The sequence below is a fragment of the Lagopus leucura genome, unplaced genomic scaffold (assembly GCF_019238085.1).
Source record: "Lagopus leucura isolate 7727_CA_CO unplaced genomic scaffold, USGS_WTPT01 Super-Scaffold_100012, whole genome shotgun sequence".
Lineage (NCBI taxonomy): Eukaryota > Metazoa > Chordata > Aves > Galliformes > Phasianidae > Lagopus > Lagopus leucura.
This window is the reverse complement of record NW_024962267.1, coordinates 19,225,494-19,250,063: the sequence shown is the minus strand read 5'-3', so window position 1 is coordinate 19,250,063 and position 24,570 is coordinate 19,225,494. Positions and strand designations below refer to the sequence as shown.

The following is a 24,570-nucleotide window of genomic DNA, read 5'->3' as shown; positions in this document are numbered from 1 at the left end:
CAGCAGCAGCCTGGGGCAGTTTCTCCCAAAACCACCCGTTTGGTTTTAGCATGATGCTGGCACTGCTGCCCAGAGAGCTGGAGGTGCCTGAGGCCAGGTTGGATGGGGCCATAGGCAGCTTGAGCTGGTGAGTGGCAGCCCTGCCCACAGCAAGGGGTTGGAACCGGATGATTTTCGAGGTCCTTTCCAACCCAAGCTATTCTATGGTTCTATGATTTCATGAGTCTAGGCTTGGTTAACACTGATGGCTGCTGACCTGTTGCACGCCCGTGCAACGCTTCCCCTTGCCGCTGTGACAAAGGAAACAAGCAGCACGACAACTCTGGGCTGTGGCTTAATGAGCCAGAATGGCAAAAATCCATCATGCAGATGAGTCCCAGTGATGTTTCTCTTCCCCCTGTGCTGCGAGCTCTGAGTCGCAGCACCTGCTTGCTTCAGCAGAAGTGATTAACACTGGGGAAGACAATACTCAGCCAGGCTTGCTTTCTTCTCCCCAAACAATACTGAAAGTCTCTCCCGAAAGTGGCGTGCTCTGTACGATTTGAATCAAAATCTCTGCATTAATAAGCGCCCCTTTGGACTCCAAGAAGTGTCTTTTGTGTGGGGCTCTCCCTGAATTTTAACAAGCACGGCTTTTTACAGGAAAGGAAAAAAAAAAATCTAGGAAGAGAAGGAGGCACACACACACACACACACACACACACACACACAAAGACAAATTTCATTAGGCTCTAATCTCTGACAGGCAGCTCCTTTCTGACAAACACTCCCTTTCAGCTCTCCGTGCTTGGCTGTTGTTCTGTTCCCACCCAAATGCATCCTATCCCAGGATGGCATGAAGCACGAGTTCGGGCACTCCCAGTAAATGCCACGTCCTGGCGTGAAGCAAAGAGATGCTGAAAAAGGGAAAAGCCTATTTCTTCCCTCTGAAAGGTGCAAGGTTGTTAATGAGGTGTCCCGTGCTGCACAAGCCCAGCAAATCTTTTGATTAAAACCGGCTTGAGTGGCAGAGGCTGAGTTATTTGTACTCAAGCCCTTTGAGAGATGGCAGCGGTGGTGGCTGGGAGAGGAGAAAAGGATGAGATATATCACGTGCACGAGGCTTAATTTGGCAGTGTGGTTTAAGGTGATGTCAGAAAATGGGAGGGGGTTGTTAAATGATATTAGTGCTTGATTTCTTAGAAAGAGCAATGCTGGCAGGAGTAAGGGCTTTGAAATGCTGCGTTTTTGGGGAGGAGGTTGTCAGAAAGTCCCAGGTTTGAGCTCAGCTCTTCAGAGCTGGGGTTTGGCTTTCTGCTGCAGTTCCTCCCTGTTGTTTTCTGCTCCAGTTAGGCCCCTAAATCCTGTGTTTTTCCAAGGATCTGCTTTAAGGCTTTGGCTGTGAGCTCCCATACCTGCAGTCACAGCAAGGAGAGCAGAGAGGCAGGCTCTCCTTGGCTCTGGGCTTTGCATTTACTCACTGCACTGTAAGAGCTCCTGCTCTGTTGTATTCTCACTTTGATGGCTGGAAATACGAGTCCACCACAGGAATGGCAAAAAAAAAAAACAAAAAGAGCATAAGCGTGCTTGGATGCAGAACCAAGGCAAAAGCAGCTAGAATAAATAAATTACAATGGGAGGAGGAAAACGCTCAATTCAAGCTCTCCAGCACACTGCAGGAGGAGTTTCACGTTTTTTTGGCCAGCAGCCCTCTGGAGCATTCCTGGCATAGCTGCTCCAGCCCTAGGGGCATTGGGTTGTTTTTGGGTCAGGTGGTTCCAGCGATGCCTGCAGACTTTGGAGGGGTAAATCCAGGTCACAGTGGCTTTTACCAGATGCCATGATTTGGGGTCTGCTGGTTGATGATGAATAAGCCTTGGCTCTGAGACCCAGGTGGGACCAGCTGCCCAATGGGAGCAGCCAGGAAAGAAGAGAAGCCCCCATTTTTCTTGCCTTTGGACGTGGAGGTTGGGGTCCCCCAGTGTGTTGAGCTGGCTGGGAAATGGTTTCCATGCCCCACAAAAATGTTTTGGTTGCAGCCAGCCTGCCCAGCTCAGGTGGAATCCATGGGATGAAACGTACCCCCAGCTCCAACCCAAAATGAGAACACAATGTGCATTGAGCCTGTGCTGGGGATGCTCTGGGTGCACTGGTTTGGCAAGAGTGGAATGCAGCTGTGAGAGCTTCCCAGAGGAAACATTTTTGGAGAGGTAGAGGAGGGAAAAAAAATACAAAACAAAAGTAACTGGGGGAAATCTGGCAACTTCAAGTGTTTCTGAGTGGGAGCCTCTCTTGGAGTTTCATTGGCGCTGTAAATATTTGGTCACCTAAGAGATTTCCTGCACGTCATCTGTCTTCTGATTGAACGTTCTGGCTTCGTGCTGTAGCTGTTGGTGTGCATAGCCAGGTTCCCTCTGAGATCAAACAGCAGTGAAGCAGCCCCAGTGCCCTCACACTTAACGCCTGCCTGAGATGGACTCTGCACAAATGAAATAAGTCAGTGACTGGGGAAGTCTTCAGGTTTGCCACATTTGTTGTAGAGTCTCCTTTGAGTGCACGTACGTGTCAAAAGTGCCAACCAAGTGTTGGCACAAGCCTTGCCTTATCCCTTCTAAAGTTGCTGAATGGCTGTGAGCAGCACGAAGCTTCAAGGAGAAAGGAAAACAGCAGATACTCTGGTGATCTTTGGGTAGAGGATGGGCAGAAGGACTCTGGCAGTTGAGAGCTCATCTGGTTATTTTACATGGTGACATCATGTGTGCTAATGAAAGATGTACCTCGCTCTATAAACACTCAGTGCTCAGCTATTCCGGCTGCAATAACATTACGTTAAATGCAAAAGATAACAAGGGCTTGAGATAATCATATCAAGCACATTTGGAAAAAATTGACCACCGCTTAGAAAAACAAAGACTGAGTTATAAGCAAACGGAGATGAAGGCTGGCGATGCCTCTCTGTGCATCCCCCAGTATGGCAGCATGCTTTGTGCACTGCAACCACAAGTCCATCAAATGTGCATTAGACAACAGAGATATTTCAGGAGAAGAATCCCAGCATTGCACATCTGTTCCTTAGCCTTCCATGGCCAAGAAGCACAGGGCAGGCTTAGCTGCAGTCAAAGCGCTTTTGACATCCTGCTCCTCCGGCAGCTCTGTGCAAGCTCAACTGGAGCCATGGGACACCCTGTGCTCCTCACATTAAACACACAGTTCTGCCAGTATTGATGCGTGGGGCTTGAGCTAAAGCAAATGACAGACTCTGGATCAGATCTCCCTTGAAAAAGCTAATAAGTTTCCATCCCAATGGCTGCTTTGGATTTAAGATGAAGACGATAGGCAGAAATGGCACTTCACAGAGTGCAGTTGGTACCTGTTGCTCTGCACACAGAACAAGGCATCGGGAGATAATAACGACCCATCCGTGCCCTGCTACCAGCCTGTGCTTAATGGATCCTCCGTGGGGAGGTCAGGACTCCCTGTGGGGAAGATAATTACCGAATAAATCAGAGCAATTCTGAGCGAGCAGCTTTTTTCCATTACTGCAGGAGAACCTGGGGCATGGCAGGGAGATCAGATATCACCAGCTCCGTCCTGCCTCGCGTGCAAGGGCAAGGGGAGAGCGCGGCGCAACATGTGTTCCCTCTGGAAAGCCGCGGTGCAGAGACGGCGTTCCAAGAAATCAGGTTTTCAGCCACACTGAAGCGAATGATTTACTGGGAAACGAGCACTGAATGTAAACTTCTCTCCCCTCTGCCCCGCTGCAAATGGTCTATAAAGCAATCATTCACACGCTCATCTTCGGGGAAGTTTTATGAGAATGTATTGCAGCTTGGGCTCTGCTTGTGCGCAGCTCCCTGCAGGTCTGACCCGCGTCCATCGTTCCCTAAGGAGATCAAGGGGGAAAGAGAAAGGAATATGCCTCAGTCCTCTGCAAAATTTGGGAGAAAAAAGGCAGGTTCGAGGATGCTAGGCAATGTGCACTGATTGCTTGATAAGTGGATGGAAGCTTTTATTTTTGAGTGAATCAATCAATTTGAGTGAATCACTCAGGTTGTGATTCAGGATGGGTGAGCTACTTTGCTACCCGGCGGCTCAGCCTCAGTGGTGTTTCTGCCATGAGAACTTTGTAGGAGAGGGTCTAACTTTTTACATGGTCTACTAGTAATGGGACAAGGTGGAATGATTTTAAGCTAGAAGAGAGGAGACTTAGGTGAGACATTAGGAAGAAATTCTTTATGCAGAGGGTGGTGAGGTGCTGGCATTGCTGTCCAGAGCTGTGGGTGCCCCATCCCTGGAGGTGTTCAAGGCCAGGTTGCATGGGGCCTTAGGCAGCCTGGGCTGGTAGGGGCAACCAGCCCATGGCGGGGGATTGGAACTGTATGATCTTTAAAGTCCCTTCTAGCCCAAGCCATTCTATCATTCCAAGATTCAATGACTCATTTCACATGGCCAAGCTACCCAGCTACAGATTTCACTGGGAAATGATGGACTGTGATGCTGGGGCTGGGAAGTCAGTCAAAGTGACCTAAACTGGGAAAGAAGCAAGCTGAAAGAGCAGTAAAAGCAAGGGAGTGGAGCACAGGGTAAACAGAACGAGAATTGCATGTCACGTTTCCCTGAATCATCTGGGCCTGAAAGACTTCTAAATATAACAAATATTGCAAACTTCAATCCCATCCAGTATAAACAACAACAAAGTAATTTTTTTCCTGCCTGGCAGAGAAATAGGAAAAAATTCCATTTGGATCCCACAGGCAAATTAAGGACAGGATGAAGCCCTGCCCCACGCGGTGGCATGGCCTTTCCTAACCCCTCGGGCTGCTCGAGGCCATGGCTCCAATCCCAGTCTGTGTTGCTCTGGCTGGGATGCGGCTGGGAGAATCCAAGCATCTGCACGTTGGCTCTCATCAGTATGGGCTTGGAGGAGTGCATGGCAAAACTCACCCTCTGTCTTCAGCAGTGCCTTTTAAGGCTGCATCTCAAGCTGGAGATTTCGCCCTACCGAAGGAGCACAGGGCTGAGGAAACTTGCATCGATAACATCTGGCTGCTCTGAGCAGCTGCAATATTTTTAACTGCGTGTGGTTGTCCATGAGAACTGGAAAGACCCAGCCCCAAACAGCGTCAGCCTGGAGTTATTATAAGGTTTTTTTCCTGTGTGAATGGGAAATGCAGCTCAAGTAAAATTTGCAGTGTGTGGCCCGGGATGGGGTAAAGCCCTCCTGAAGTCATGGAGGGGATGGAGAGCTTCCAGCTGACACTGGGGCTGGAGGAACATGGCTAAAATGTGCAAAATTGTCAAGGCGGGAGGTAAAGTGATTGGGAACTGCATCCATTTCTCCAAATGTCCAAGGCCAGAAGTCTTGCTGATGGTGAGCAGTGAGAGATTTGCAGTGGTACAGTTTTCAGAGGGCAGATGAGCAGTAGATGGATGGCATAGTGGGCGTTTTCCAACTATCTGGCCAAGACGCTATCTAAACTATGAAGGATAAACAGAGTTAACAAAGCAATGAATAAACAAAGGATGTCAATATGACCTGATTTCTATCAGTATTTGCCAGTATTTAGTCCGTTCTCTGCCATGTGGCTGTGGTTTCCTGTTTATACAGGGCTTGAAGGAGAGATAGTCACAACAAAACCTATAGCAATGGGCGTCTGTAATTTATCTTATTTCTGGAGCTGACGCCAGCCCCACAACTGCAGACAGGTCGCAGGGGCTGAGCTCCTGCTGCCTGCTGGGCAGCCACCCATGATCAGGTGCTGTGGCTGGTTCTGGTCTTGTTAGGATCTGAAATCATTCAGTTAACCCAAACAAGGGTTTGGGTTTTTTTCTCTGTCATTCAGCTTCTTGTTTGACATCTGATGACAAGCATCTCTGGAGTCAATCTGAGGAACATATGTACCAAGCCTTTTAAGGGAAACATCTGCCTTATCATCTGCAATAATTTATATTCCCAAGGCTGCTTATCTGGTGCTGACTGGTGGGAGCCTCATGTGCAAGCTGAGCTTCTGCAATTAACCTTCTTCCAGCAGACAGACACTCTCAGTACCTCCTCTGGTGCTCTCAACATGAGATGTCTCAATCTGTCAGTCATCATCTCCCTTCTCCCACCACGGTGGAGAGAATCTGCAGAGGGCTTCCCATGTCCCGATGGAAAGCAAGTGAGAACATTGTGTAGTCTTGGTTCAGCAGATATGAGAGAAGGATGGAAGGCCCAATGGGATGACGGTGATTTAAGAGAAGGATGGAAGGCCCTATGGAATTATTGGGATGCGAGACCTCCCAGAAACACCCAGCCCCGGTCAATGCGGCTCCTGCCAATGTTGGTAGGACTTGTGGGGATGACCACCAAGGGGTGTCATTGCTTTTAAAGCATTATCCCACAAAAACAACTGTTCTGGATCAACCTAGCTGAGGATCCTGCCTGTAAGAGCAACCAAAAGTGGATGTCTGTGGGTGTGAATGGCTATAAAACCAGGAGAGGTATATCTGGTGTTTCCTCCTAATACTCTTCCCAGGGCTGGGTGTAGTTGCTCTGCATTTAGCAACCCTCAACGGAGTCCTCATTGCCTGAATGAGCCTCACAGCATGATCACCGTGGGTTGAAAGTGTTAAGTGCTGAGAGAGGTAATGAGACATGGGGAGTGGATGCTCCCAGGCCTTCCCTGCTCTGCATCCGGTCCTTCTCCATCTGCACAGACCCTCCCATTCACATGTTCCCAGTGCAGGAAATGCCAGGAGAGAGTTACGTGGTTACAGCTTCTCTTGTTGGCTTTTGCTGTCTGGAAATTGGATGACAAAGGTAATGAAGCAGAGATAGCGCAGGAAGGGGAGGGCAGCAAAACTTGCTTTAAAAAAGGGAAAAGACAAAAAAAAAAAAGCCAACATTGATATATGGGTCCCTTTCTTGTAAGTGGAGCGCATCCAACTCCTGATGCCCCCACTGCAGAGTCTTGAAATATTAACATCTTCAGATTCAAAGTGAGAGCCAAGCATGAAATCGAGCTTCAGATGGGAACTGTCAGTTTGGCAATACTTTCACTGGAGCGATGTAGAGCAAATGAAGGAAAGGTTTTTGTTTTTTTACTTTAAATTTGAGCTATGCGGTGAGATCTGCAGTTGCTGCTTTACATATTCTGTGCTTTGTTTACCTTCGTGTCACTCTAGTGAAGATTTAAAATCTATTTTAGTGGCATATAAAGAATTTCCTGTTTGTTCCTGTTGGAATGGACTTGATGAGTATTTCCACAGAAAGGAGGGGGGAGTCTGAAGGAAAGTGCTTATCTTGCTGTTTCCAAGGAGGAGAAAGGTTTCCCATTTCTCAGATATGCTGGGATGATGCTGTGAACTTAACCAGAGATGAGCACTTGTGGAAATACTGATGGCATGGGCAGTTGATGCTCTTTCTACTGAAGTACTTGCTGAACACCTGAAGTCTTACTTCCTGCTTTCCAAGCGTCTTTATACAGTGTCAGCAATCCATACCACAGACAATTAGTGTTGCTGCATTGCAAGACGTAGATTCAACAGGATTGTTTATGAAAATCAAATATGGAGGCAAAATGGTGGAAGAACTGTCAAGCCACCCCATTTCCTGCTTCTTCCCCTATAAGAGCCATGGTTGTGGCTTGAACGATGGGTTAACTAATGTGATACAGACTCTGAAAGCCCCGAATGATGAGCAAGAGGCTTCCCTTCCACCTTAAGGACATCAGATCTGGTGCTGCTGGGCAAGGCAGAAGGAAAGCCTCAAAAACTCCAAATGAGCTTGTAGGAAGGCTCGAGGGAAGAATGTGAAGAGGTGGGGAGATGCTCACACGTGAGCATCCATCAGTCTGCGCAGTCAGTGGGTCAGAGAAAGTTCAGCAGCTAACGCCTGAGCTCTCCCCAAAGAAAATCCTTGTTCTTGCATATGCTTTGGCTTATGATAATCGTTTTAGTCAGCATTTATACAGTGTAATTAGTTTGCTCGGCAGAAGCACACGTGAAAAAATTGCAAGCGAAGGTATTGCAGGAGCGTGGCTTTCTGAACCATCTAGATAATCCCCGGATCCCTTTGGATATGCCTGGTTGTGGAGGCTCGCTCTGCTTTTTGGCCAGGTAGGATGCCACTCCATCACCACCTCAGCAAGTCCTCACGCAAGCACAGGGCAAGGCTAAAGGCAGATCTGTAGCTCAGGCTGGGCTCCCTGCAAGCACAAGTTGAAAGGTCGCTATTTGTTTGGTGTGTGCTGTGTTAATTTGTCATGTTTTATCTCTTTCTGCTACCCGAGCAGCTGCGGTGTGTAAAATACTCCAGGTCTGCCAGCCTTCAGCTGAAAAGCAACAAAAGGCAGGGGTCTGCAGCCTTTTTCATGTAAATGTTAGCTAGCAGCGTGATTGTCTCACAAACCCCACCGAAGGCTCTCAAATTCCTTTAAGGGTTTGTGGTTATGTGCTCCTGACAGTCACAGTGACTGCTCTGGTCACACCGAGCCGTCCTGACATCTATGCACTCCTCATAGGAGCTTTCCTGTCCTATAGGGCTTTTTTAATCACCTAACATCAGCTAATGGACGCTTAAGATGAAGTAATTTCCTTTTTCTTCTGCTGCCTCTGCTGGTCAATGGTGGATGAGATCACCTGCTTTTTATTTGGGGGTCCGAGAAGAAATTGGCAGCCTCTACCTCGGTTTTTTTCCCCCTTCTCCTTTGAGCAGGGTGGAATTTCTGCCGAACAATTCACATTCATTTGCTAAGTGGTTCTGCAAGCCTGTTTACGAGAAATGCAAATGCCGCAGGACTACGGTGGTTTTGTATTCTAGGCTTCACCTAAAGCAGGCCTTGATGCTGAGGTTTTGAGAACGTTTAGCTCTCGGAATGCCATGAGGACAGACATATCTGCAAGCCTCTCCAAAGCAGAGGTGCTGAGGCACAGGGCGTCTCCAACATCTTGAAAATGCTGTTGTATCACGGCTTAAAAATAGAGGTGTTTTGGAACTGTAAAGATGTTGTGGAAGAGTATTTCAGAGCGAGAGGGATAGCTTGAAAGCGCAGGCGTTGCAGTGGGTAAAGTGGATCTGTGATGTTGGTCTCCCACGAAGATAACCCAAGGAAGCTGACGCCTCCAGGACTGCATTGTTTCACATCAAACTGTCTGCTCGCAGAGCAAACGCGATAGCAGGGTGTTGATTTATGAAGTGGTGGCTGAGTTCCCAACCAGGAGCAGCAGAAACGTTTTGTGTTTGGGCTGTGACAGCCCAGGCTCCGTTCATCTGCAAAACCTGGTCGTGTTTTGAGAACTGACCTTCCCACGTGGACGTGGGATCAGGGTTGTGCTGCTGATCTGGGGGGCACTGAACGGGTTCCTCTCACCTCTCCCCAAATGCTTGTCTTCCATTTAGGTTGTAGGCATGACATCTCTACTTCTGTTGGCTTTGGCCAATGCATTCTGGAATGACAGGGGAAGGACAGGCAAACATACAGCAGTTTTCCCCAGGAAATGAAGCTAAAAATGGATTTACTCCTTCACAGCCATTCAAAGAGCAAAACCGAGGGATGGTTTGGGCCGTGGAATGGTTTGGCACAGGATGGTGAGAAGGGGTAAATTTAGCACGATGGGACAAGCCAACCTGAAGATCTCATCACAAAATAACCCCTCGAGGGCATTCGCTTGGAAAGTCTCTGCTTAATTGCAGCCTAATTGCTGCTGTGGGTGCAGTTCTCATGCCTTTTGAAGATGCCTTGAGACTGGCTGGTGGAAAACTGCTCTAAAACTTGTTTTTTTAAGATATCAGTCCAAGCCAAAGGAAATATGCCAGGGAGTCCTGGATATGATTGGAGCCTATCAAGATGCAGAGATGAGGAAAGGCATATCTTGTTTCCTCAAGCAGGGAGAATTAAGTGCATGTGAACAGGGACATTGCTGTCCTGGTTATAGTCATAGGGCAGCAACAGCAGCCAGAGTTTAGAGTTAAAGATAGAGCTTAACCCTTGCCTTTTTGTCTTTTGTACCTCAGAAAGAAGAAACTGCTTTTGTGGGTCATCAAATCAGAGGTTAAGTGGCTTAGGAACCACCTTGTGTGTTACTAAGCACAGTTGTTGCATTAAATTGCTGCAGCATCTCCTAACGTTTAACTTTCAGCCAGTGGAAATGCAAAATTTACCTAGAGGACCTTGGAGAAACTATAGCTGGCAATTAAACAAGAACAGGAGTAGATGAGTGCTTTAGTAGCTTGCTGGATGATGCCACCACCGTTGCCCAAAGCCTGAGTGAGGATTCTCCAGCCATCGTGTGCATGGCAGCAGTGCAGGCCCCGGCAGAGATGCAATAATAAACTCACCCTTGCTCAAGGTTACAGTGTGAGCTGATTGCTTCTGATTAGGGATTTGTATTCAGTTGTGAGGCCCCGCGATTTTTATTACCTTTACGGTAATAATTGCAAATAATAAAATGACAAATTATTGTAATTAAATTTTAATTAATTACAAAACCGTTACTTTTTAAGTTTATTCATGGCAGTGACAGTGATACTGAAAACAATTCATTAAAGCACTTGCTATGTAAATTATGAAGCAAGGCATTAATATCAGGCAGCTCGTTTGCTCGCTTTCTGCATGGCAGCAGGGAATTTGTCTAAGGGGCAGCAGCTCTCCTGGATGATTTTAACAGCTTATTTTAACGAGCAGAGAAATATTAGCTACTCTTGAGTATTGTTCCCAAAGTCAGGCTCTGCAGCACCCTCCAGGTTGCATGCAATGCGTAATGCTTTTCGAGTTTCACCATAGAAGCCCTTCTGTCCAGGGGGAAGGCACAGATCAAGGGGAGACGTGATCAGACAGAAAGGCACCTCCAGCTCGGACAAGGAGAGCCTAAAGCAGCGAGGCACGCCCGAGGTTAATAACACGTTGCTCCACCAGCTTCTATCTAATCTTGGAGAACGTCCTCTGCCACAAAGAAAAAATGGGAAAGTGATTATGTGACTTGAAATAAGGTCTTGCTCTACTGTCTAGACAGCTTTAAAAAACATCAAGCTGGGGTGTTCCTATTTATGAAAAATGCAACTGTACTTCTGCCTTCCTCGAGCGAGAGAAGAAAGAGGGGCACTCGAGGTCACTTGGCTGCAACGCGCTCACTGAGCCCATCCATGGGAATTTATCCCTCTCTTTTTCTTCTTCCTTTCTTTGTTTTGCTGCTGGTGCTGCACCACTCGTGCTCCCAACCTGCTATCCCCAGCAGCCGGGTGTTGAACCAGGGGGCTGTGAACAGAAGGGCTGTGGACCTCTGCTTCTTCAGCACAGTATCATAGCCAGAATCACTTCTCCGAGCAAAGCTGCAAGCAGCCTTCAGACCCTTAATAGAGTCTCTTCTAGACTCCATTAAATTGGAAGCGTTCAATCTGCCCTGAATGCAACCTCAGCAATTCCCTCCCCATTATTTTAAGCCATGATAAATTATTCATAGGCTATGGATTCTGTTTTTTGCTGACGGTGTCTGTGCAGGTGGAATCGGATGCCCAAATGGGATGGGCAGGACCTCCAGCATGCCCTATATCAGCAGGAGCCCTGTAAGGCCACACAGCATCCTCTGGGAATCACAGCATCGTTTGCTGCTCATACTCAACCTGGATGGCCAGAAAACCTATTGATCAAGAGGCCGTGTCCTACAAAAGGGAGAAATAGGTCAGCAGATATGTTAATCCCAGCTTGATCTAAAGTCTTCGGGACAGGTGGCAACCTTCATTTAATGGAACAATGAGATCATTAGGAATTCATAATGAACTGTACTGCGGCCATGGAAGTAGGTCACACCCCGGGAAGACACAAAATTGAATCGCATTCATGTGCAGGAGTGGAGATGGCTGGGGGCAGACTGATAGCTCTGCCTTGGGATTTGCTCACCAGACAATTTTAGGATGGAAAGGGGGCAAATGCAATGGACTTAAAATGATTTACTTTGTCCCAGGTGATAAGGGGACTTAAAACATAGGCAGATTGAGTCGGAGGTGTTTTGTCTCATTGGCCATGGGCTGTAGCTCTGCTGCCCTGGGTGAGATGGCAGGAGAATGGTCAAGTTGGGAAAAAGCATTTCATAAATGGGTCCCAAATCAGGGTCAGTAACCACCCAGGAGAAAAGAGAAGAGCCCTTCAGTCCTACCAAGGTCCCTAGGATTGAAAGCCAGATATGCTTCGTGTCCGTAAGCCGTTTTGCTCTGTGGACTTTTTCTTGCTCCTGATGATTTTTGCAGGTGAGAACCAAGTGCTTGTGATAGGTCTGTGAATCTGAAAAGTTCCTTTTCTTCCCTCCATTCCCTACTCCCCGCAAACCCTGACATTCTTACGGTCCTATGTAACTCTGTTAGCCACCAAGAAGGCAGGCTGCTGCCCTGCAAGAGGAGAGCAGGCAGGCTGGGCTATGGGGAGGAGAGAGCTTAGCTCAGCTAGCAAAAAGCCCAGGAAAAGTTAAGAAAATATTATGCCAAAGATGCAATAAGTGGTAGTAGGGCTTTGAGGGTTATTTTATTTTATTTTAAAGGTGTATTTGAAGGAAGCTTCTTATAAATATTTAAACAGAATTAACCGTTAAAGTAACACGTGGGGGCTGGTTTGAACTCCTCCAAGAAGTCACCATGCGAAACCCAATCCAGCCATGGTTGCTGTGTTACTGATGGTATGGCATTTAAAAGAAATGGGGAGAGAAGGTCCCAAATGCATGTGCCTCTGGCCATTCACGAGGAAGGAAGGCTGCCCCATGGTGATGCCAGCACCCTGACCCCAGCCCTGCCCCTCTGCTATCAGTATTGAGGAGTTAAACAAAAGTTAGTGTCCACCTGGCTGAGTAATGCAACCATCTCGCAGTGCCAGGCAGCCGATAAGGAATCTCCTCTCACTGTTAATGAGGGAAATTGACACAGCCTTAAAACGTGCTCAGAAAAAAAGGGAAAGCATTTCAAAGAGCGCCTTGAAATGGAGCATTTCTGCTACTTGAAAAAATCGCAAGGTGTGTGAGGTTCATGTCAGTAAACATCTTCAGCTTCCTCTTAAAAAGCTCTGTAAAAATTAAATCAAAAGGTGAAAACTTTCTGTCAGTGTACAATGACTCAAATGACTGGACTGGTCTTGCGGAAAGTTTTTACCAGAAAGGCAGCCCAAAACGGCCTGCAACAGGCTTTGCAAAATAGGTTTGAAAGCTTTTTTTTTCCCCCCCTTTTCTGAGTGATCAAAGCAGCAAGCTGCCAACTGTTTAACCTGATCCATAGTGATGTAGCAGTGGTTCATCAAGGTTCCAGCCAAAAATGCAGGTCCTGATGCTTGATGGACTTGCTGGATGTTGTTCATGCAATAAGACAACTGTCGTGTTATCGGATGTTTCTCCAGCTTTTCCCAACAGACTGTGGGACCAGCTGGGAGGCCACTCACTGACAGATCTCCTCTTGAAGTTCTGATGTTGAAATGGAGATTTATTTATTTACTTATTTACTTATTTTTTGGAATGAGTGAATTGAAATGCCATTTCCATGTACCATATTGTCAGGGATTTGTAGGATCTCTCAGGTCTGCCTGGAGCAACCCATTCCAACCTTGAGCAAGGCTTGGCCAAGATGGCCTGAGACCGCAGTGTTTCTTGTGCACGCAAAGAGATGAAAGTTCAAAGCAGGTGCTGGTGGGTTATTCTTAACTTTATCAATCTTTATTTTAAAAAGAAAGTAAAACTCGGGGTATTTTTCAGATAAAGCATTGATTCCTGGTGCCTTTCTGCTAGTCTTTGCTAGCAGCTGTTTGGTTGGGTTTTTTTGGTCCTATTCTGATAAAGGAGCCTCACAGAAATAAATCTTACATCTCACTGGAAGCAAAAACATCATGGTAGCCAGGCTGATGGGTCAGAAAATCTGGACTCAAATTGCACCTTGCTAGCAACCTCCCTAATGGATCCCTGGAGAAACCTCTGTCTTTCCTCTTGCTTTTTCCACCTGAGCAGACCAATTTCTCTTTCTTTATTTTCAGTGAGCACTCTTGAGACAGATATATTAGTTAAACTGCTGTTCCATTGTTAGCTATTCACAATGGTTGGAAACATTAAAATAATAACAGTCATTAAAAGCTTGAGTTAGATGACAAGAGTCTTGCACTATGCAGTGTTGATGTGTGTCGTGCTAAAGCTGCTTCCAAAACACACATGCAAGAGGATAGCTTAAGCTGCTTATCTCACATGGAATTGGCAAGCTCTTTATATTGTTGCTGAATGGTGTTTCCTCCTTGTGTGTGCATGCGGACTATGAGTGATGCTATCTTGCCTTCTTTTTCATGCTGGCAATCTTCCTGCTAACTCAACCCCTTTCTAAAGATAAAAATTGGCAACAGGCTCTGACAGTTTGCATGCTGGTGTGGTTGGCGTCCGAGGCTGTGGTTTCCTGTCATTGCTTAATGTGCAGGCAAAGCTAGTTGCCTCCATCAAGGCATTCATCCTCAAGCTCCTGGACATTCAGATAGATGTGTAGTATCTTCTATGTGGAGGATTAAACAAGATGACTCCAACAGGCCTGCAAATTGACAGCATTCCCAGCATGCTGTCTTTCTTTTTGGCATCTAGTCGCGAGAAGAAATGTCTCTTGAAGACCTCAATGTTTCTATTCCCCTCAAAATGTGTTTCTCTCTGTATACCAAACAAATAGTTGACAATTTTGACTCAAATGCATAAACGGATTTCATTTCCAAAGTGGAGCATCTCAACAAAGTTACCACTGACTGAAAGTAGCTTGCCTTTTGCCTTACATTTTCAGAAGACAAGTTTTCCAATAGCCTCTAGATTTCATCAGTTCGTGAGCAGCGTATTGTACGTTCTGGCAGTAAAACCTGGTTACATTGCTGCACAGACAGCATTGAGATTCAATACAACTTCATAATTTATAGGATAGACAGAGAGAGAAGACATTTTGCAGTTCTGTTCAACACTTTGATGTCAGTGAGAATTCTTCCTTCTTGGCCATTTTGGATGAAAGTCTTAAAGCATTAAAAAAAAAAAAGTATTTTTAAATGTTTACATCTGGGGACGTGCCATCAAATCCAGCTTAGATGTGTGTTTTATTACCCAGATGGTAACGTCTTATTTACATTTCTCATATAAAACCATCTGTGTCTAAACTGGGGAGACGCTGCCTCCTGCTACAGTTGGGAGTTTGGCTGCAGGGGGTGTAATATTGCTTTTGTTAGCATTCAATTTTCCTCACTCTTCGGAGCTGAATATGTAACACTAGTTTTACTTAACCTTGTTCTAATTTAAAGGATTACAAAACTGCGGTTGGTTCTTTCTGCAACATTTTGCTGGCACCCTGTTTTTGCTGTCTTTAAACAAAATTGAAATCTATTGCCCTGTTTTCCTTTGATAGCAAACTCCTGTTTCGCCTCCTCTATTTGTATCCCTTGCATGTAGCCTTACCTGCCGCCAAATAATTCCTCTTCCTCTTTGGTGTGAAATCCTGGCTACGCTGAAGTCAATGGAAGTCTCAACGTCAGCTGTGACAAGGTCAGGGTTTCTCCCAGAGTGTTTGTTTTCTTTAAGCACTTACAGCCTGTTGCTCCAGCCAATCTTTCCTTGAGCCAAGTTCAACACCTCCATCTCCACCATTGCTGTTGTTCTTCTGTGAGCTCCTTCCCAATTATGGAGTTGGGTGCCCAAAAAGGGACATGCTTCTTCAGGTGTCATCTAAGAGGTAACCTCATAGAAATACTATTTTTCTGCTATTGCTTGCACTAGCCATTTTTTCCCCCTCTCCTTGTTTTACTACTGTATCCTGTTCCGTTTTCATGTCATTAATAAAGACATGACCAAAAAAAATATATATATATATAGACCTAACTCTGACCTCTCTATGGAATCCACAGCTCTGCCAACAACGTACTCTGTTGGTTGCCTTTTTGCTTTTTCTTCCATCTAGCTCATAGCATTCATGGACTGTTCCCATCTGAGCCAATTTGAATTAATCATCTCGCGTGATGTGAAGATACGCCATACCGAAGGCATCATCATGTTAAAAATAAGAGACACGTGGGAACCAGATTTTGTCTTTTTTTGTCAAGAGCTGGAGTTAATGGAGTTAACCATTGCTTCTTGCTAAAATCAAAGCAATCGTTGGCCTCGTTTCAACACAACCAGGCACGGGCAAGGTGGTTTAGTATCCACCAGGACAGGTTATGGACATCTCAAAGAACTGTCACCTGAGCTTAGCTGTCCTCAGCCTGATATCTCATTTTGTTGGCTTTCCTCCTTTTTCCAAACATCTCTTAAGCACAATAATTTTTACACTGATGGAAGAAAATTACGGGCTACAGAAATCGCTTAATCAAAATGGTAGGAGCACTTCCAGTGATGTGTCCAGAGTGAGTTACTAATCTGACAAACTATCCAAACACTCAGACCAAATTTATCACATTGTTTTAATTTTTTTTCATTTTTTTTTTTCTTTTTCAGGCTGCAAACAAGGCTGAAATAACCATTCTGGGTAATAAGAGAGCTCCATCACATCGACTTGCTGCATAATTCCCTCCCAACAGACTGGCTCGGATTTTGTTGCCTGCCTCTCTACCAGATGAAAAGACCTCTGTAAGTGAAGTCTATAAGCAGTGAAGAGAAAATCCCATGCTCTCAAAGAAAAAATGAGAAATTTAGGTGGTAAAAAATGGAAAATCTCTAGCAATACCTGTGTTTATCTCTTGTCTCTCTAGAGATGCCTTTGCTGTCTAATTCTATGCTCCAGGATTATGTTTACTTGAGAGAACTGAGGGAAATAGGCAGAACTGAGTGGTGATGGGACCATGGTCTTGTGCAGCCATGTATCTCTATGTGGAAGGCATTAGGAGGAGGTGGGTCCATGGCGTTTGTTCTCAGACCCTGGGAAAGAAGCCGTGTGAGGAGGAGATGGGAAACGCTCGGCACAGAACCACTCCGTCTTAAGGCCTTCCCTTCACACTGGTTTTATTTGTGTTTTGAGATAACTCAAGGATCTCCGTGGTGTGCTTACAGAACCGTGGATGTGCTGAGAATCTCAGGGAGGGTCGGGGCAGGCAGTTTGCTTTGGCAGGCACGGTGTGAGCGCATGGGATGAGGGCTGACCGCCTCCTTTGCTCCGCACTGACGGGTTGGCCATTTTCCTTGGGTGGTGGCCAGCCATTCCTGCTAGATTCACGTTACAGGGCTGCATTTGCACCCTTCTACATCATCCCAGGCATCCAGATGTGTGACAGACGTGCACTCATGCACTGCACTGTGGATGCTGTATTTTGGCTGCAGCAGAGGTAAATATTATTTCTGTATCATGTGGAGGATGAAATAATACCTCTTGAGGATTTGGAAGAAAGACGGAGGAGACTCAGTTTATCATGGTCTGCCCATAGCTTTTTTCACTTGAGCACATTGTCATGCAACAAGAAATAAAGCAGGAGAAGAAAATGCAGCTTAGTGATTAAAGGGATTTTGGCCTCCAAGCGAATCCTGGTCAGCCCCTTCTAAAAAACAACACATTGTTTGCAATGGCATCCTCCACCCCTTGTCTTCTGTAACTATCAGGATGCTTCTTCCCCCTCTCCTAAAATGTGAGTTGCTCACATCTGCTCAGCTGCAGCTCACACAGAGGCTGACTCTGGGGTCCTCAGCCTGGAGGGGATAGGAGAACAACACAAGCTCATCCAACTGGTAAAATCCTGTCTATAAATTAGAAGTGCAGGCTCACAGCTCTTGTTTTTAAACACTAAACGCATCCAATTGCTCTGCTAAAGACTCTCACCCTAGCAGAAAACTATAATAATCACAAAATCCTGTTTGATGGGGGAAAAAAAGGATAGATGGCAGAAGCATGAGGTTGGCTTGGATCGTATCTCTTGCCCTGTGCCTGGCACCAGGTGACATCCGAAGCACACCACAGCCATAGGATGGCATCGTGATGCTGCTGTGAGATTGTCCCATGTGCACACACTGCAGCAACCCAACCTCATCCCTGTCCCCATAGGCAGTGGTAGTGTAGGGAAGGAGGGATAAATATAAAACAGGAGCAAATCCCTCAAATCCCTTCCTTTAACTTCATGCCCCTATTACAACTGTGCTCCTGGAGCTGGGGCATTCAGTCCCTCCCAGTACAGTCTGTAAAGCATCCCTCCTTCCATCCCCTTTTTCATGAATATCTAAAGAACTGGGTGGCTTTTCCCCACCCTCTCGTGGCCCTCTCACTCCCAGCTCTGTGAAACCTGAGTCCAGAGCTCAGGTTTTCTCACGCTTCCCATCTCTTTGCAGAGCAGAGCAGCTGCAGGCAGTCTGTATCGGGACACACTGAGGGATATTTTCTGGATTGCCCAAGAAACAGCCATCAGCTTGGAAGACACCCATGGGCAGTGCTTTGCAGGAGGCAATGCCAAAAGGTGCCCAAAGGTAAGGGCTAGGGTTTTGGAACTGGATGATCTTTGAGGTCCCTTCCAACCTGAGCTATTCTGTGAATAGAATCTGGAGGGCTGGAAGGAGAAGTTAAAAGCCTGAGGGCACCCTGTCCGGCTTGGAAATTGCTCCCAGGGAAGGCAGCTTTCACCACATTTGTCAGATGACTGAAAACCAAATGGAGTAAAAATGCTCCTTTAGGGACAGGACAGCAGCAGGATGAAATCAGGTACCAGAGCCCAGCACAAAGCTCTGTGTCTGGGGTTAGATGTTCCCTAGAGGCTGATGTGACGTCCTGCCCCGCCGCCCTAGTGAGGTCCCATCCACTCTGAGATCATCTCTTTTGCTGGTATCCAAAGCTGACTCAGTGCTCACACGTGCTGCTTTTTGGCCTTATTTATTACCATTTCCCAACATCCAAAATAAACAACGCCTGAGGTTCTTCAGCCCCTTCGAGCGGGAGCTGTGCCTGTGCTGGGGTCCTGCATTTCCTAGGCTCAAGAGATGATGACAAATCCCCTGGCACGGGCAATGCCTTTCAGCTAAGCCCAAACCTGTTTAGTCTCAGGGGCACAGGGAGCTGAAAGGAGAGCCTGGTTGGCAGCTCTGGTTTAAACAGTGTGACTGGGGCATCCCCCCATACTCCTCTGCAGATAAATCACAGTTCAGTGGAGCCCATGCAGTGGCAGCTGGGATATCCGAGCCAGCAGCAGAAGGCAATATGTGCTTCCAACCCATCCCTCACCCCTGTAAAAACACACAAATAGGAGCAGAAAGGCCACTGCCTGCGGGCCTCAGCCCTGAAGGTAAGATTCAATGGGCAGCTGTGGGCGCAGGGAGATGAGAATGGGAGGAATGGGCAAAGCCATGGGAGCAAGACTGCAGCTTGCTGCCTCTAATGATGCTGGGCTATGCCAAGGGGCAGCTTGATGGGTTTAATTTATCGTTATTCCCTCCCTACATAATCTCTGAGAAGTGCCACTTTCAGTTTGTATATCTTTCCTTGACATGTATATTTAGCACTCATTAACCACTTACCTGGGCTAATAATTCAGCTTTTTGTTCCAAACTCTAAATTTCCTCATTTCCGCGAGTTCTTGGAGCCAAAGAGAACATTTCTGACAGATTAATTTCGACTTTGTTTGAAGGCTTACTGCAGCCTTTTGGTTTATTTGAACAAAATTTTCCATGTTTTCCAAACATTAGTCATTATGAAACCATCTCGTTGCTTTAAAGCCCTAAATGGTTCTTACCCCTTTCAGCAAAAAGCAAGTTCAGAATGTCAGAAATTGGTTGTTTTTAAGAAGAAGAAGAAAAAGAAAAAAAACCCCTCATTACATCTGGGTGTTTTAGCCAAGCTTGTAGCAATTAACATTGCTGTTTCTGTCCAAATCCTTTACTGCCCTAATTTATAGGTGCTATCATTGCTTTATTCTAGATTCAATGGCCCAGTGGTTTCTTTTCCATCTATTTAACCTCTGTCAGCACATAAATCCTTAAGAATGATGGGACCTGGAGTGAGTAGCTCTTGCACAACACCTTTGTGCAAACATTAAATATGCTGCAGTGTTTAAGCACACGCTTAAATGTGACTTGAGTGCAATCTTAGCAGCTGTGTCAAACAGATTCAAACTGTGTCAAGCAGAGAGGATTAGGGCTGTTTGCTGGAAAAGAGACTGATGCCGAGGGGCTGAGCACCTTCGTGCTTGATTTCCTGCCTATGCAAAAAGCAACATGAGTGCAACAAGTCAAAGCAAGCACAGGCCTGCACCGCAGGGTTTTCCCCATCAGCAGAAGTTGAACTTGGCTCACAGCTGAACCTGAACCAGAACCACCAAGCGTGGGAGATAACAAATGTTTAAATTCTTGATTGCAGAGAAACTGGGGAGGTGCCACCAGGAGCCTCTCTGCGTTTCCTCATTCCACCTTGAGGAGATGCTCTGGTCAGCAAAAGTCTCCAAGAAGCGTTTTGTGGTTGGGTTTGGGTTGTGTTTTCGGGTTATTATTTTATTTCCACTGCTCAGCTGTAGAAGGAGACATGTTGCACGTGAACAAGGAATCCCCACAGGCTGCAGGAAAACAATCAGCAGCCCAGGCTGAGTAGGAAGTGGTTGGAAATCCATCCTAGAAAGCTGAGAAGTGAAGCATTCAGCTTTGAGGAGGGTTTCGCCCTCTGTTGCAGGTTATTGCCATTGGCAAAACCAGGATGGAGGACAAGAAAACCTGGAAGCGAAAACTGGGGAGGCCTGGAATTGGGCAAGAGGGAAGGAGAGGTGTAAAACCAGCCTCCAAAATGTTGCTCTGTTGCAGGACTCAGCCTGCATGAAAATCCCCACCATCAGGATCCCATCTGCAAAGTCTGTTTTCAAGTTACACAGCGCTAATTTGTGGTTTTGAGGAGAGACTATTGGAAAATAGCAGCACAAATCCAAGCCGAAGTTGCTAATTTTGGCTGGTCTTTGCCTTTCTTGGTTCCAATTGAAGCTACATTTTGTTTGAAAACATGGAACTCAGACATAAGGAAAAACGAACCAGATTATGAAGATTTCCATTCATTAGTATGGCCTAATATAACCGAGTTTTGCACAGTGCAAGGACAGGATATTCCCCACCACCATATTTTGGGTTGCTTTTTTTTTGTTTGTTTGTCTGTTTTGTATGTTTCTTATTCGTATTGGGTTGAAGATGTGCCTGAGTGGCCTGCAGGCAAATTAAGAGCTAGTTTCAAAACCAGCCTCTATGCAAGGCTGGCTGCTTCTTTATAGGAGAAATCTCAGCATGTTTACACTTGCAATGGCAGAGCAGAGAAATATGCTTTCTGATTTTTGGAGCTGATAAGAGCCCCTATTGAATGGAATGATTGAGACCCTTGTAGGCTGCGAGGTACTTATGACACCTGGGGAACTCATGCTCATCCCATCGTTATTTTTGGTGGTAGCTACTGACTTCTATACTCTTGTGCTATATATTCTTGTGCCTGGTGGCTGGATGCCCCAGGTGGTGAGGAGCTCAGCTCAGGGGTGGTGGGAAGGTGTCCATGGCGTGACACCTGTTGGCACTGAGCTGGCAGAGGGACACGAGATCCGCCACAAAACACAGCACCTGTACATGTTTGTTGGACTCGAGGTTAAGGCTGCATCTGCTCCTTGGAAACAGATTTAAGAGATGGCAGGAATAAATCTGCTCAGGGAAGGGTCATTTTCCATAACACCTGCTTGTTATTGTCTTCTGCACTGCGTGGAGTCCTTTTACAACCTTGCATTTGGGGAGCTTGGCTGGGCTGCCAAAAAAAACAGAGGGAATCGCTCTTTTATGAGCCATCCCTTCTTCCCTTTTATGCTGTTAGGAATTTCCCTCTGCGTATCTCTCACAAATTCCTTTTAAAAACGTTGCATTCAAGTGAAAGTGATCCATCCCAACTTGGCTTCTCTCACATCAGCAAGTGGAGCTCTTGGTCTCCTTTTCACTCTCTGTTTTTTAGGGTTTCCAATACATCAGACCAACGGCCTGTAGAAGAACAATTATCTCAGGTGAGAACTAATTATCACCATCACCCATTCTGGCTGGAGGGAAAGGTTTATTGTGGATTCTATGTGGCCGTGGACATTTGATTAGGAAGTAATAACACATGAAGACTTGGGTGAAGTGTTTCTGCACTCAGCCAACGCCAACCCTGGGTTAAAGTCTGTCTTCACAGCCACAAGGTCTATAGGTGGGATAAGGGGTCAACTTGGCACTGATTTAAAAGCACAGCCTTGGTGTTGCTGCTATGTCTGAGCGTGCAGTAAACAACAAGCAGAGGAAAACAAGAGCAGCTTGAACGCTTTCCAAGGGAGTGATTTATTTTTTCCCCTTTGGTAAACTCCCCTTTGTCAAAATGAAATCTTTCCAGGAGAGAAATTAGCTTATAAAGATTTTGGTCAAGCCTTGCGTTTGTTTGTTTCCAAATGTCTTTTTAATGAAGTCGTAGAACCACATCAGATTTTGTAAAAGTCAGAATGAAAACAAGATGTATCCATTTTGCCTTTAAAAACAGGGCTGGAAGCAAAGGAAGAGTTTATACAGTTCAGTTCTCTGCCCCTGTGTGGGATCAAATATTTTCGGCATATGGATAAAAAGCCAAGAAATGTTAGCATTCCTTCTGCTTCGTTTTTATCTTCTTCCTCACTCCGCAGTCTCCCTTTTCACAGTGCTTTGCTACTGCCCATTAAATGCCCTCTGTTGCCTCTGTATTTCAGCTGTCCTGAATTAGAATGGCGCAATTAATTACCAACCTGCACTGGAGCATCCCAATCCCTGGCCCTATTGCAAGGTGCCTTCCTGCAGCTTTCCCCTGCTCCCCAGCCTAGGACAGGCCTTCTTGTGTCTTGTCTTTCACTCCCTTCCTTACCAAGCCTAGGAAGTAATATGTGGCAATGCTGGAGAAAATTTTTTCTGTCTGATTGGCTGTTTAAACCAAACCCACACTGTTGCTGCTATTGGAGCTGGCCAACAATGGCAATTTAATGAAATCCAAACATTTTGGGAAAATGTATCGATTTCACTTACAGTTTCAACAGGAAATTATGGAAACATTTCCATCCCATATAGTCAAAATGTTTCCTTCTGACCATTGCATCGGCTGCTTTCCTACCACAAATATTGCATGCAGAGCAGTTGATGTTCAGATCTGTATCTGATGTGTTTCAATGTAAAAGTCAAACCAGGAAAAAAAAAAAAACCCACCCCATTTTGGCTCCACTGGTAATTTGCTCTCGTTTGTACTTGGAAAAAGAAAGACTCATATTCCAGTGGCTGCTTCCCTCAAGACAAATGCTTTAGAGAAAGCTTTTTTCTAACTTTAATGTTCAAAAGTGTCAAGGAAATCTGAGTCATTTGCCTGCTTTGAATTGTACAGAATAAATGGGCTTCTCAATCCCCTGGGCTGTTTCAACATCTCAGCCAGAGGCCTCTATTAAAAACCCAGCTAACTCTGCTATGACACTTTGTTGTCCCCATCTCACAGATGGGAAAACAGCCTGGTGGTGACCCACCTAGGTCACAAGCAATGGAGATGGGGCCAGAGCCCAGTCCTTCTCCCACTGCCCATCCAGCCTCAAGTGAAGCTAAATTGGATACTGGGAAGAATTTATCCACATATCCATGCTGGACACCCAGGGATGCTCAGTGGTGTACGAGTCAGCCCAGCATAGCATAGTTCCAAAAGCTCTTTTCTTTCTTATGCTGGCAGATAACCCAGTTGGATTGTGTGGGTAGATTCCCCCAGAAGAATGGTTATTCCAGGGCAGGAGTAGAGTCTCATTTTAAATTCCCCCAAATGAGATTATCTGTACAGGGGAAGGTACTTCTGTACCAGGATAAAAGCATCCATATGGGAATTTACACCAAGATATCCAGAAGACAGAGAACTCACATCCTAAATCCATTTAACTGATCCGTATGGACATGTACGCAGTGGAGGGATGATATCCTGTGCTCCTGAACACCAAATGAAACCATCTGTACTCGAAAAACATCTTCTGATTCCTCTTCTTGTTGCTGGTTGCTTGTATCTTTTAAAATAACAGTAATTTCCTACTTGGCAGCTATACTGAACCAATATATGATTCCTGTGTTGTAACCTTCAACTGATTTAGATCACAGAATCACAGAATCACAGAATTGTAGGGGTTGGAAGGGACCTCCAGAGATCATCGAGTCCAACCGTCGCACAGGGTCTTGGTCTTCTCAAGGCTATGGATAGGCTTCTCAAGGCTATCTGTCCCAACAGGCCATCGGTCTATGGCCTATGGCACCCAGGTAAGTGGGAATATGGAAAGTATCATGGGAAATTGAGTCTGAATGTAGCCAGGATAACAGCTTATGGATAGCAGCAAGGCCACATTTTTAGAGATTCTGGTTAACGCTGTACGCATTGTACGCTGGCGAAGACTCAACATCTTGGTTAAGCTCTTCAATCTGCAGGGCTTTCATCCCGAGGAAACCCAACTGAAATTTAATGTTGTTAGGATTGTGGGCTCTTTTGCTGTTTGCTCTCAAGGGAAAATGGAACCCTCCAAAACAGTTTCCTGCAGAAAAATTCCAAGTCTGCAGAAATTGCTTTTGTCTACCCGAAAGAGCTATTTCAATGGGGAACTCCTGGCCAGCTCTGAAGCTCAGTTATTTAGGGGCGAGCTTATGTAGAGATGTCAG

General features: G+C 46.0%; 1 long non-coding RNA gene across 4 annotated transcripts in view; it reads left to right on the top strand.

Moving 5' to 3' along the window:
* Positions 1-24,570, top strand: part of LOC122181979 — a 49,765-nt gene that overhangs the window by 21,583 nt on the left and 3,612 nt on the right. For 3 of the 4 annotated variants that reach the window (XR_006179650.1, XR_006179651.1, XR_006179649.1), the window contains exons 8-12: positions 16,426-16,557; positions 18,241-18,375; positions 19,032-19,184; positions 21,860-21,908; positions 24,015-24,177. This is a non-coding gene — a long non-coding RNA (uncharacterized LOC122181979). The remainder of the gene's footprint in view (positions 1-16,425; positions 16,558-18,240; positions 18,376-19,031; positions 19,185-21,859; positions 21,909-24,014; positions 24,178-24,570) is intronic. The other variant, XR_006179652.1, reaches the window with a different exon arrangement.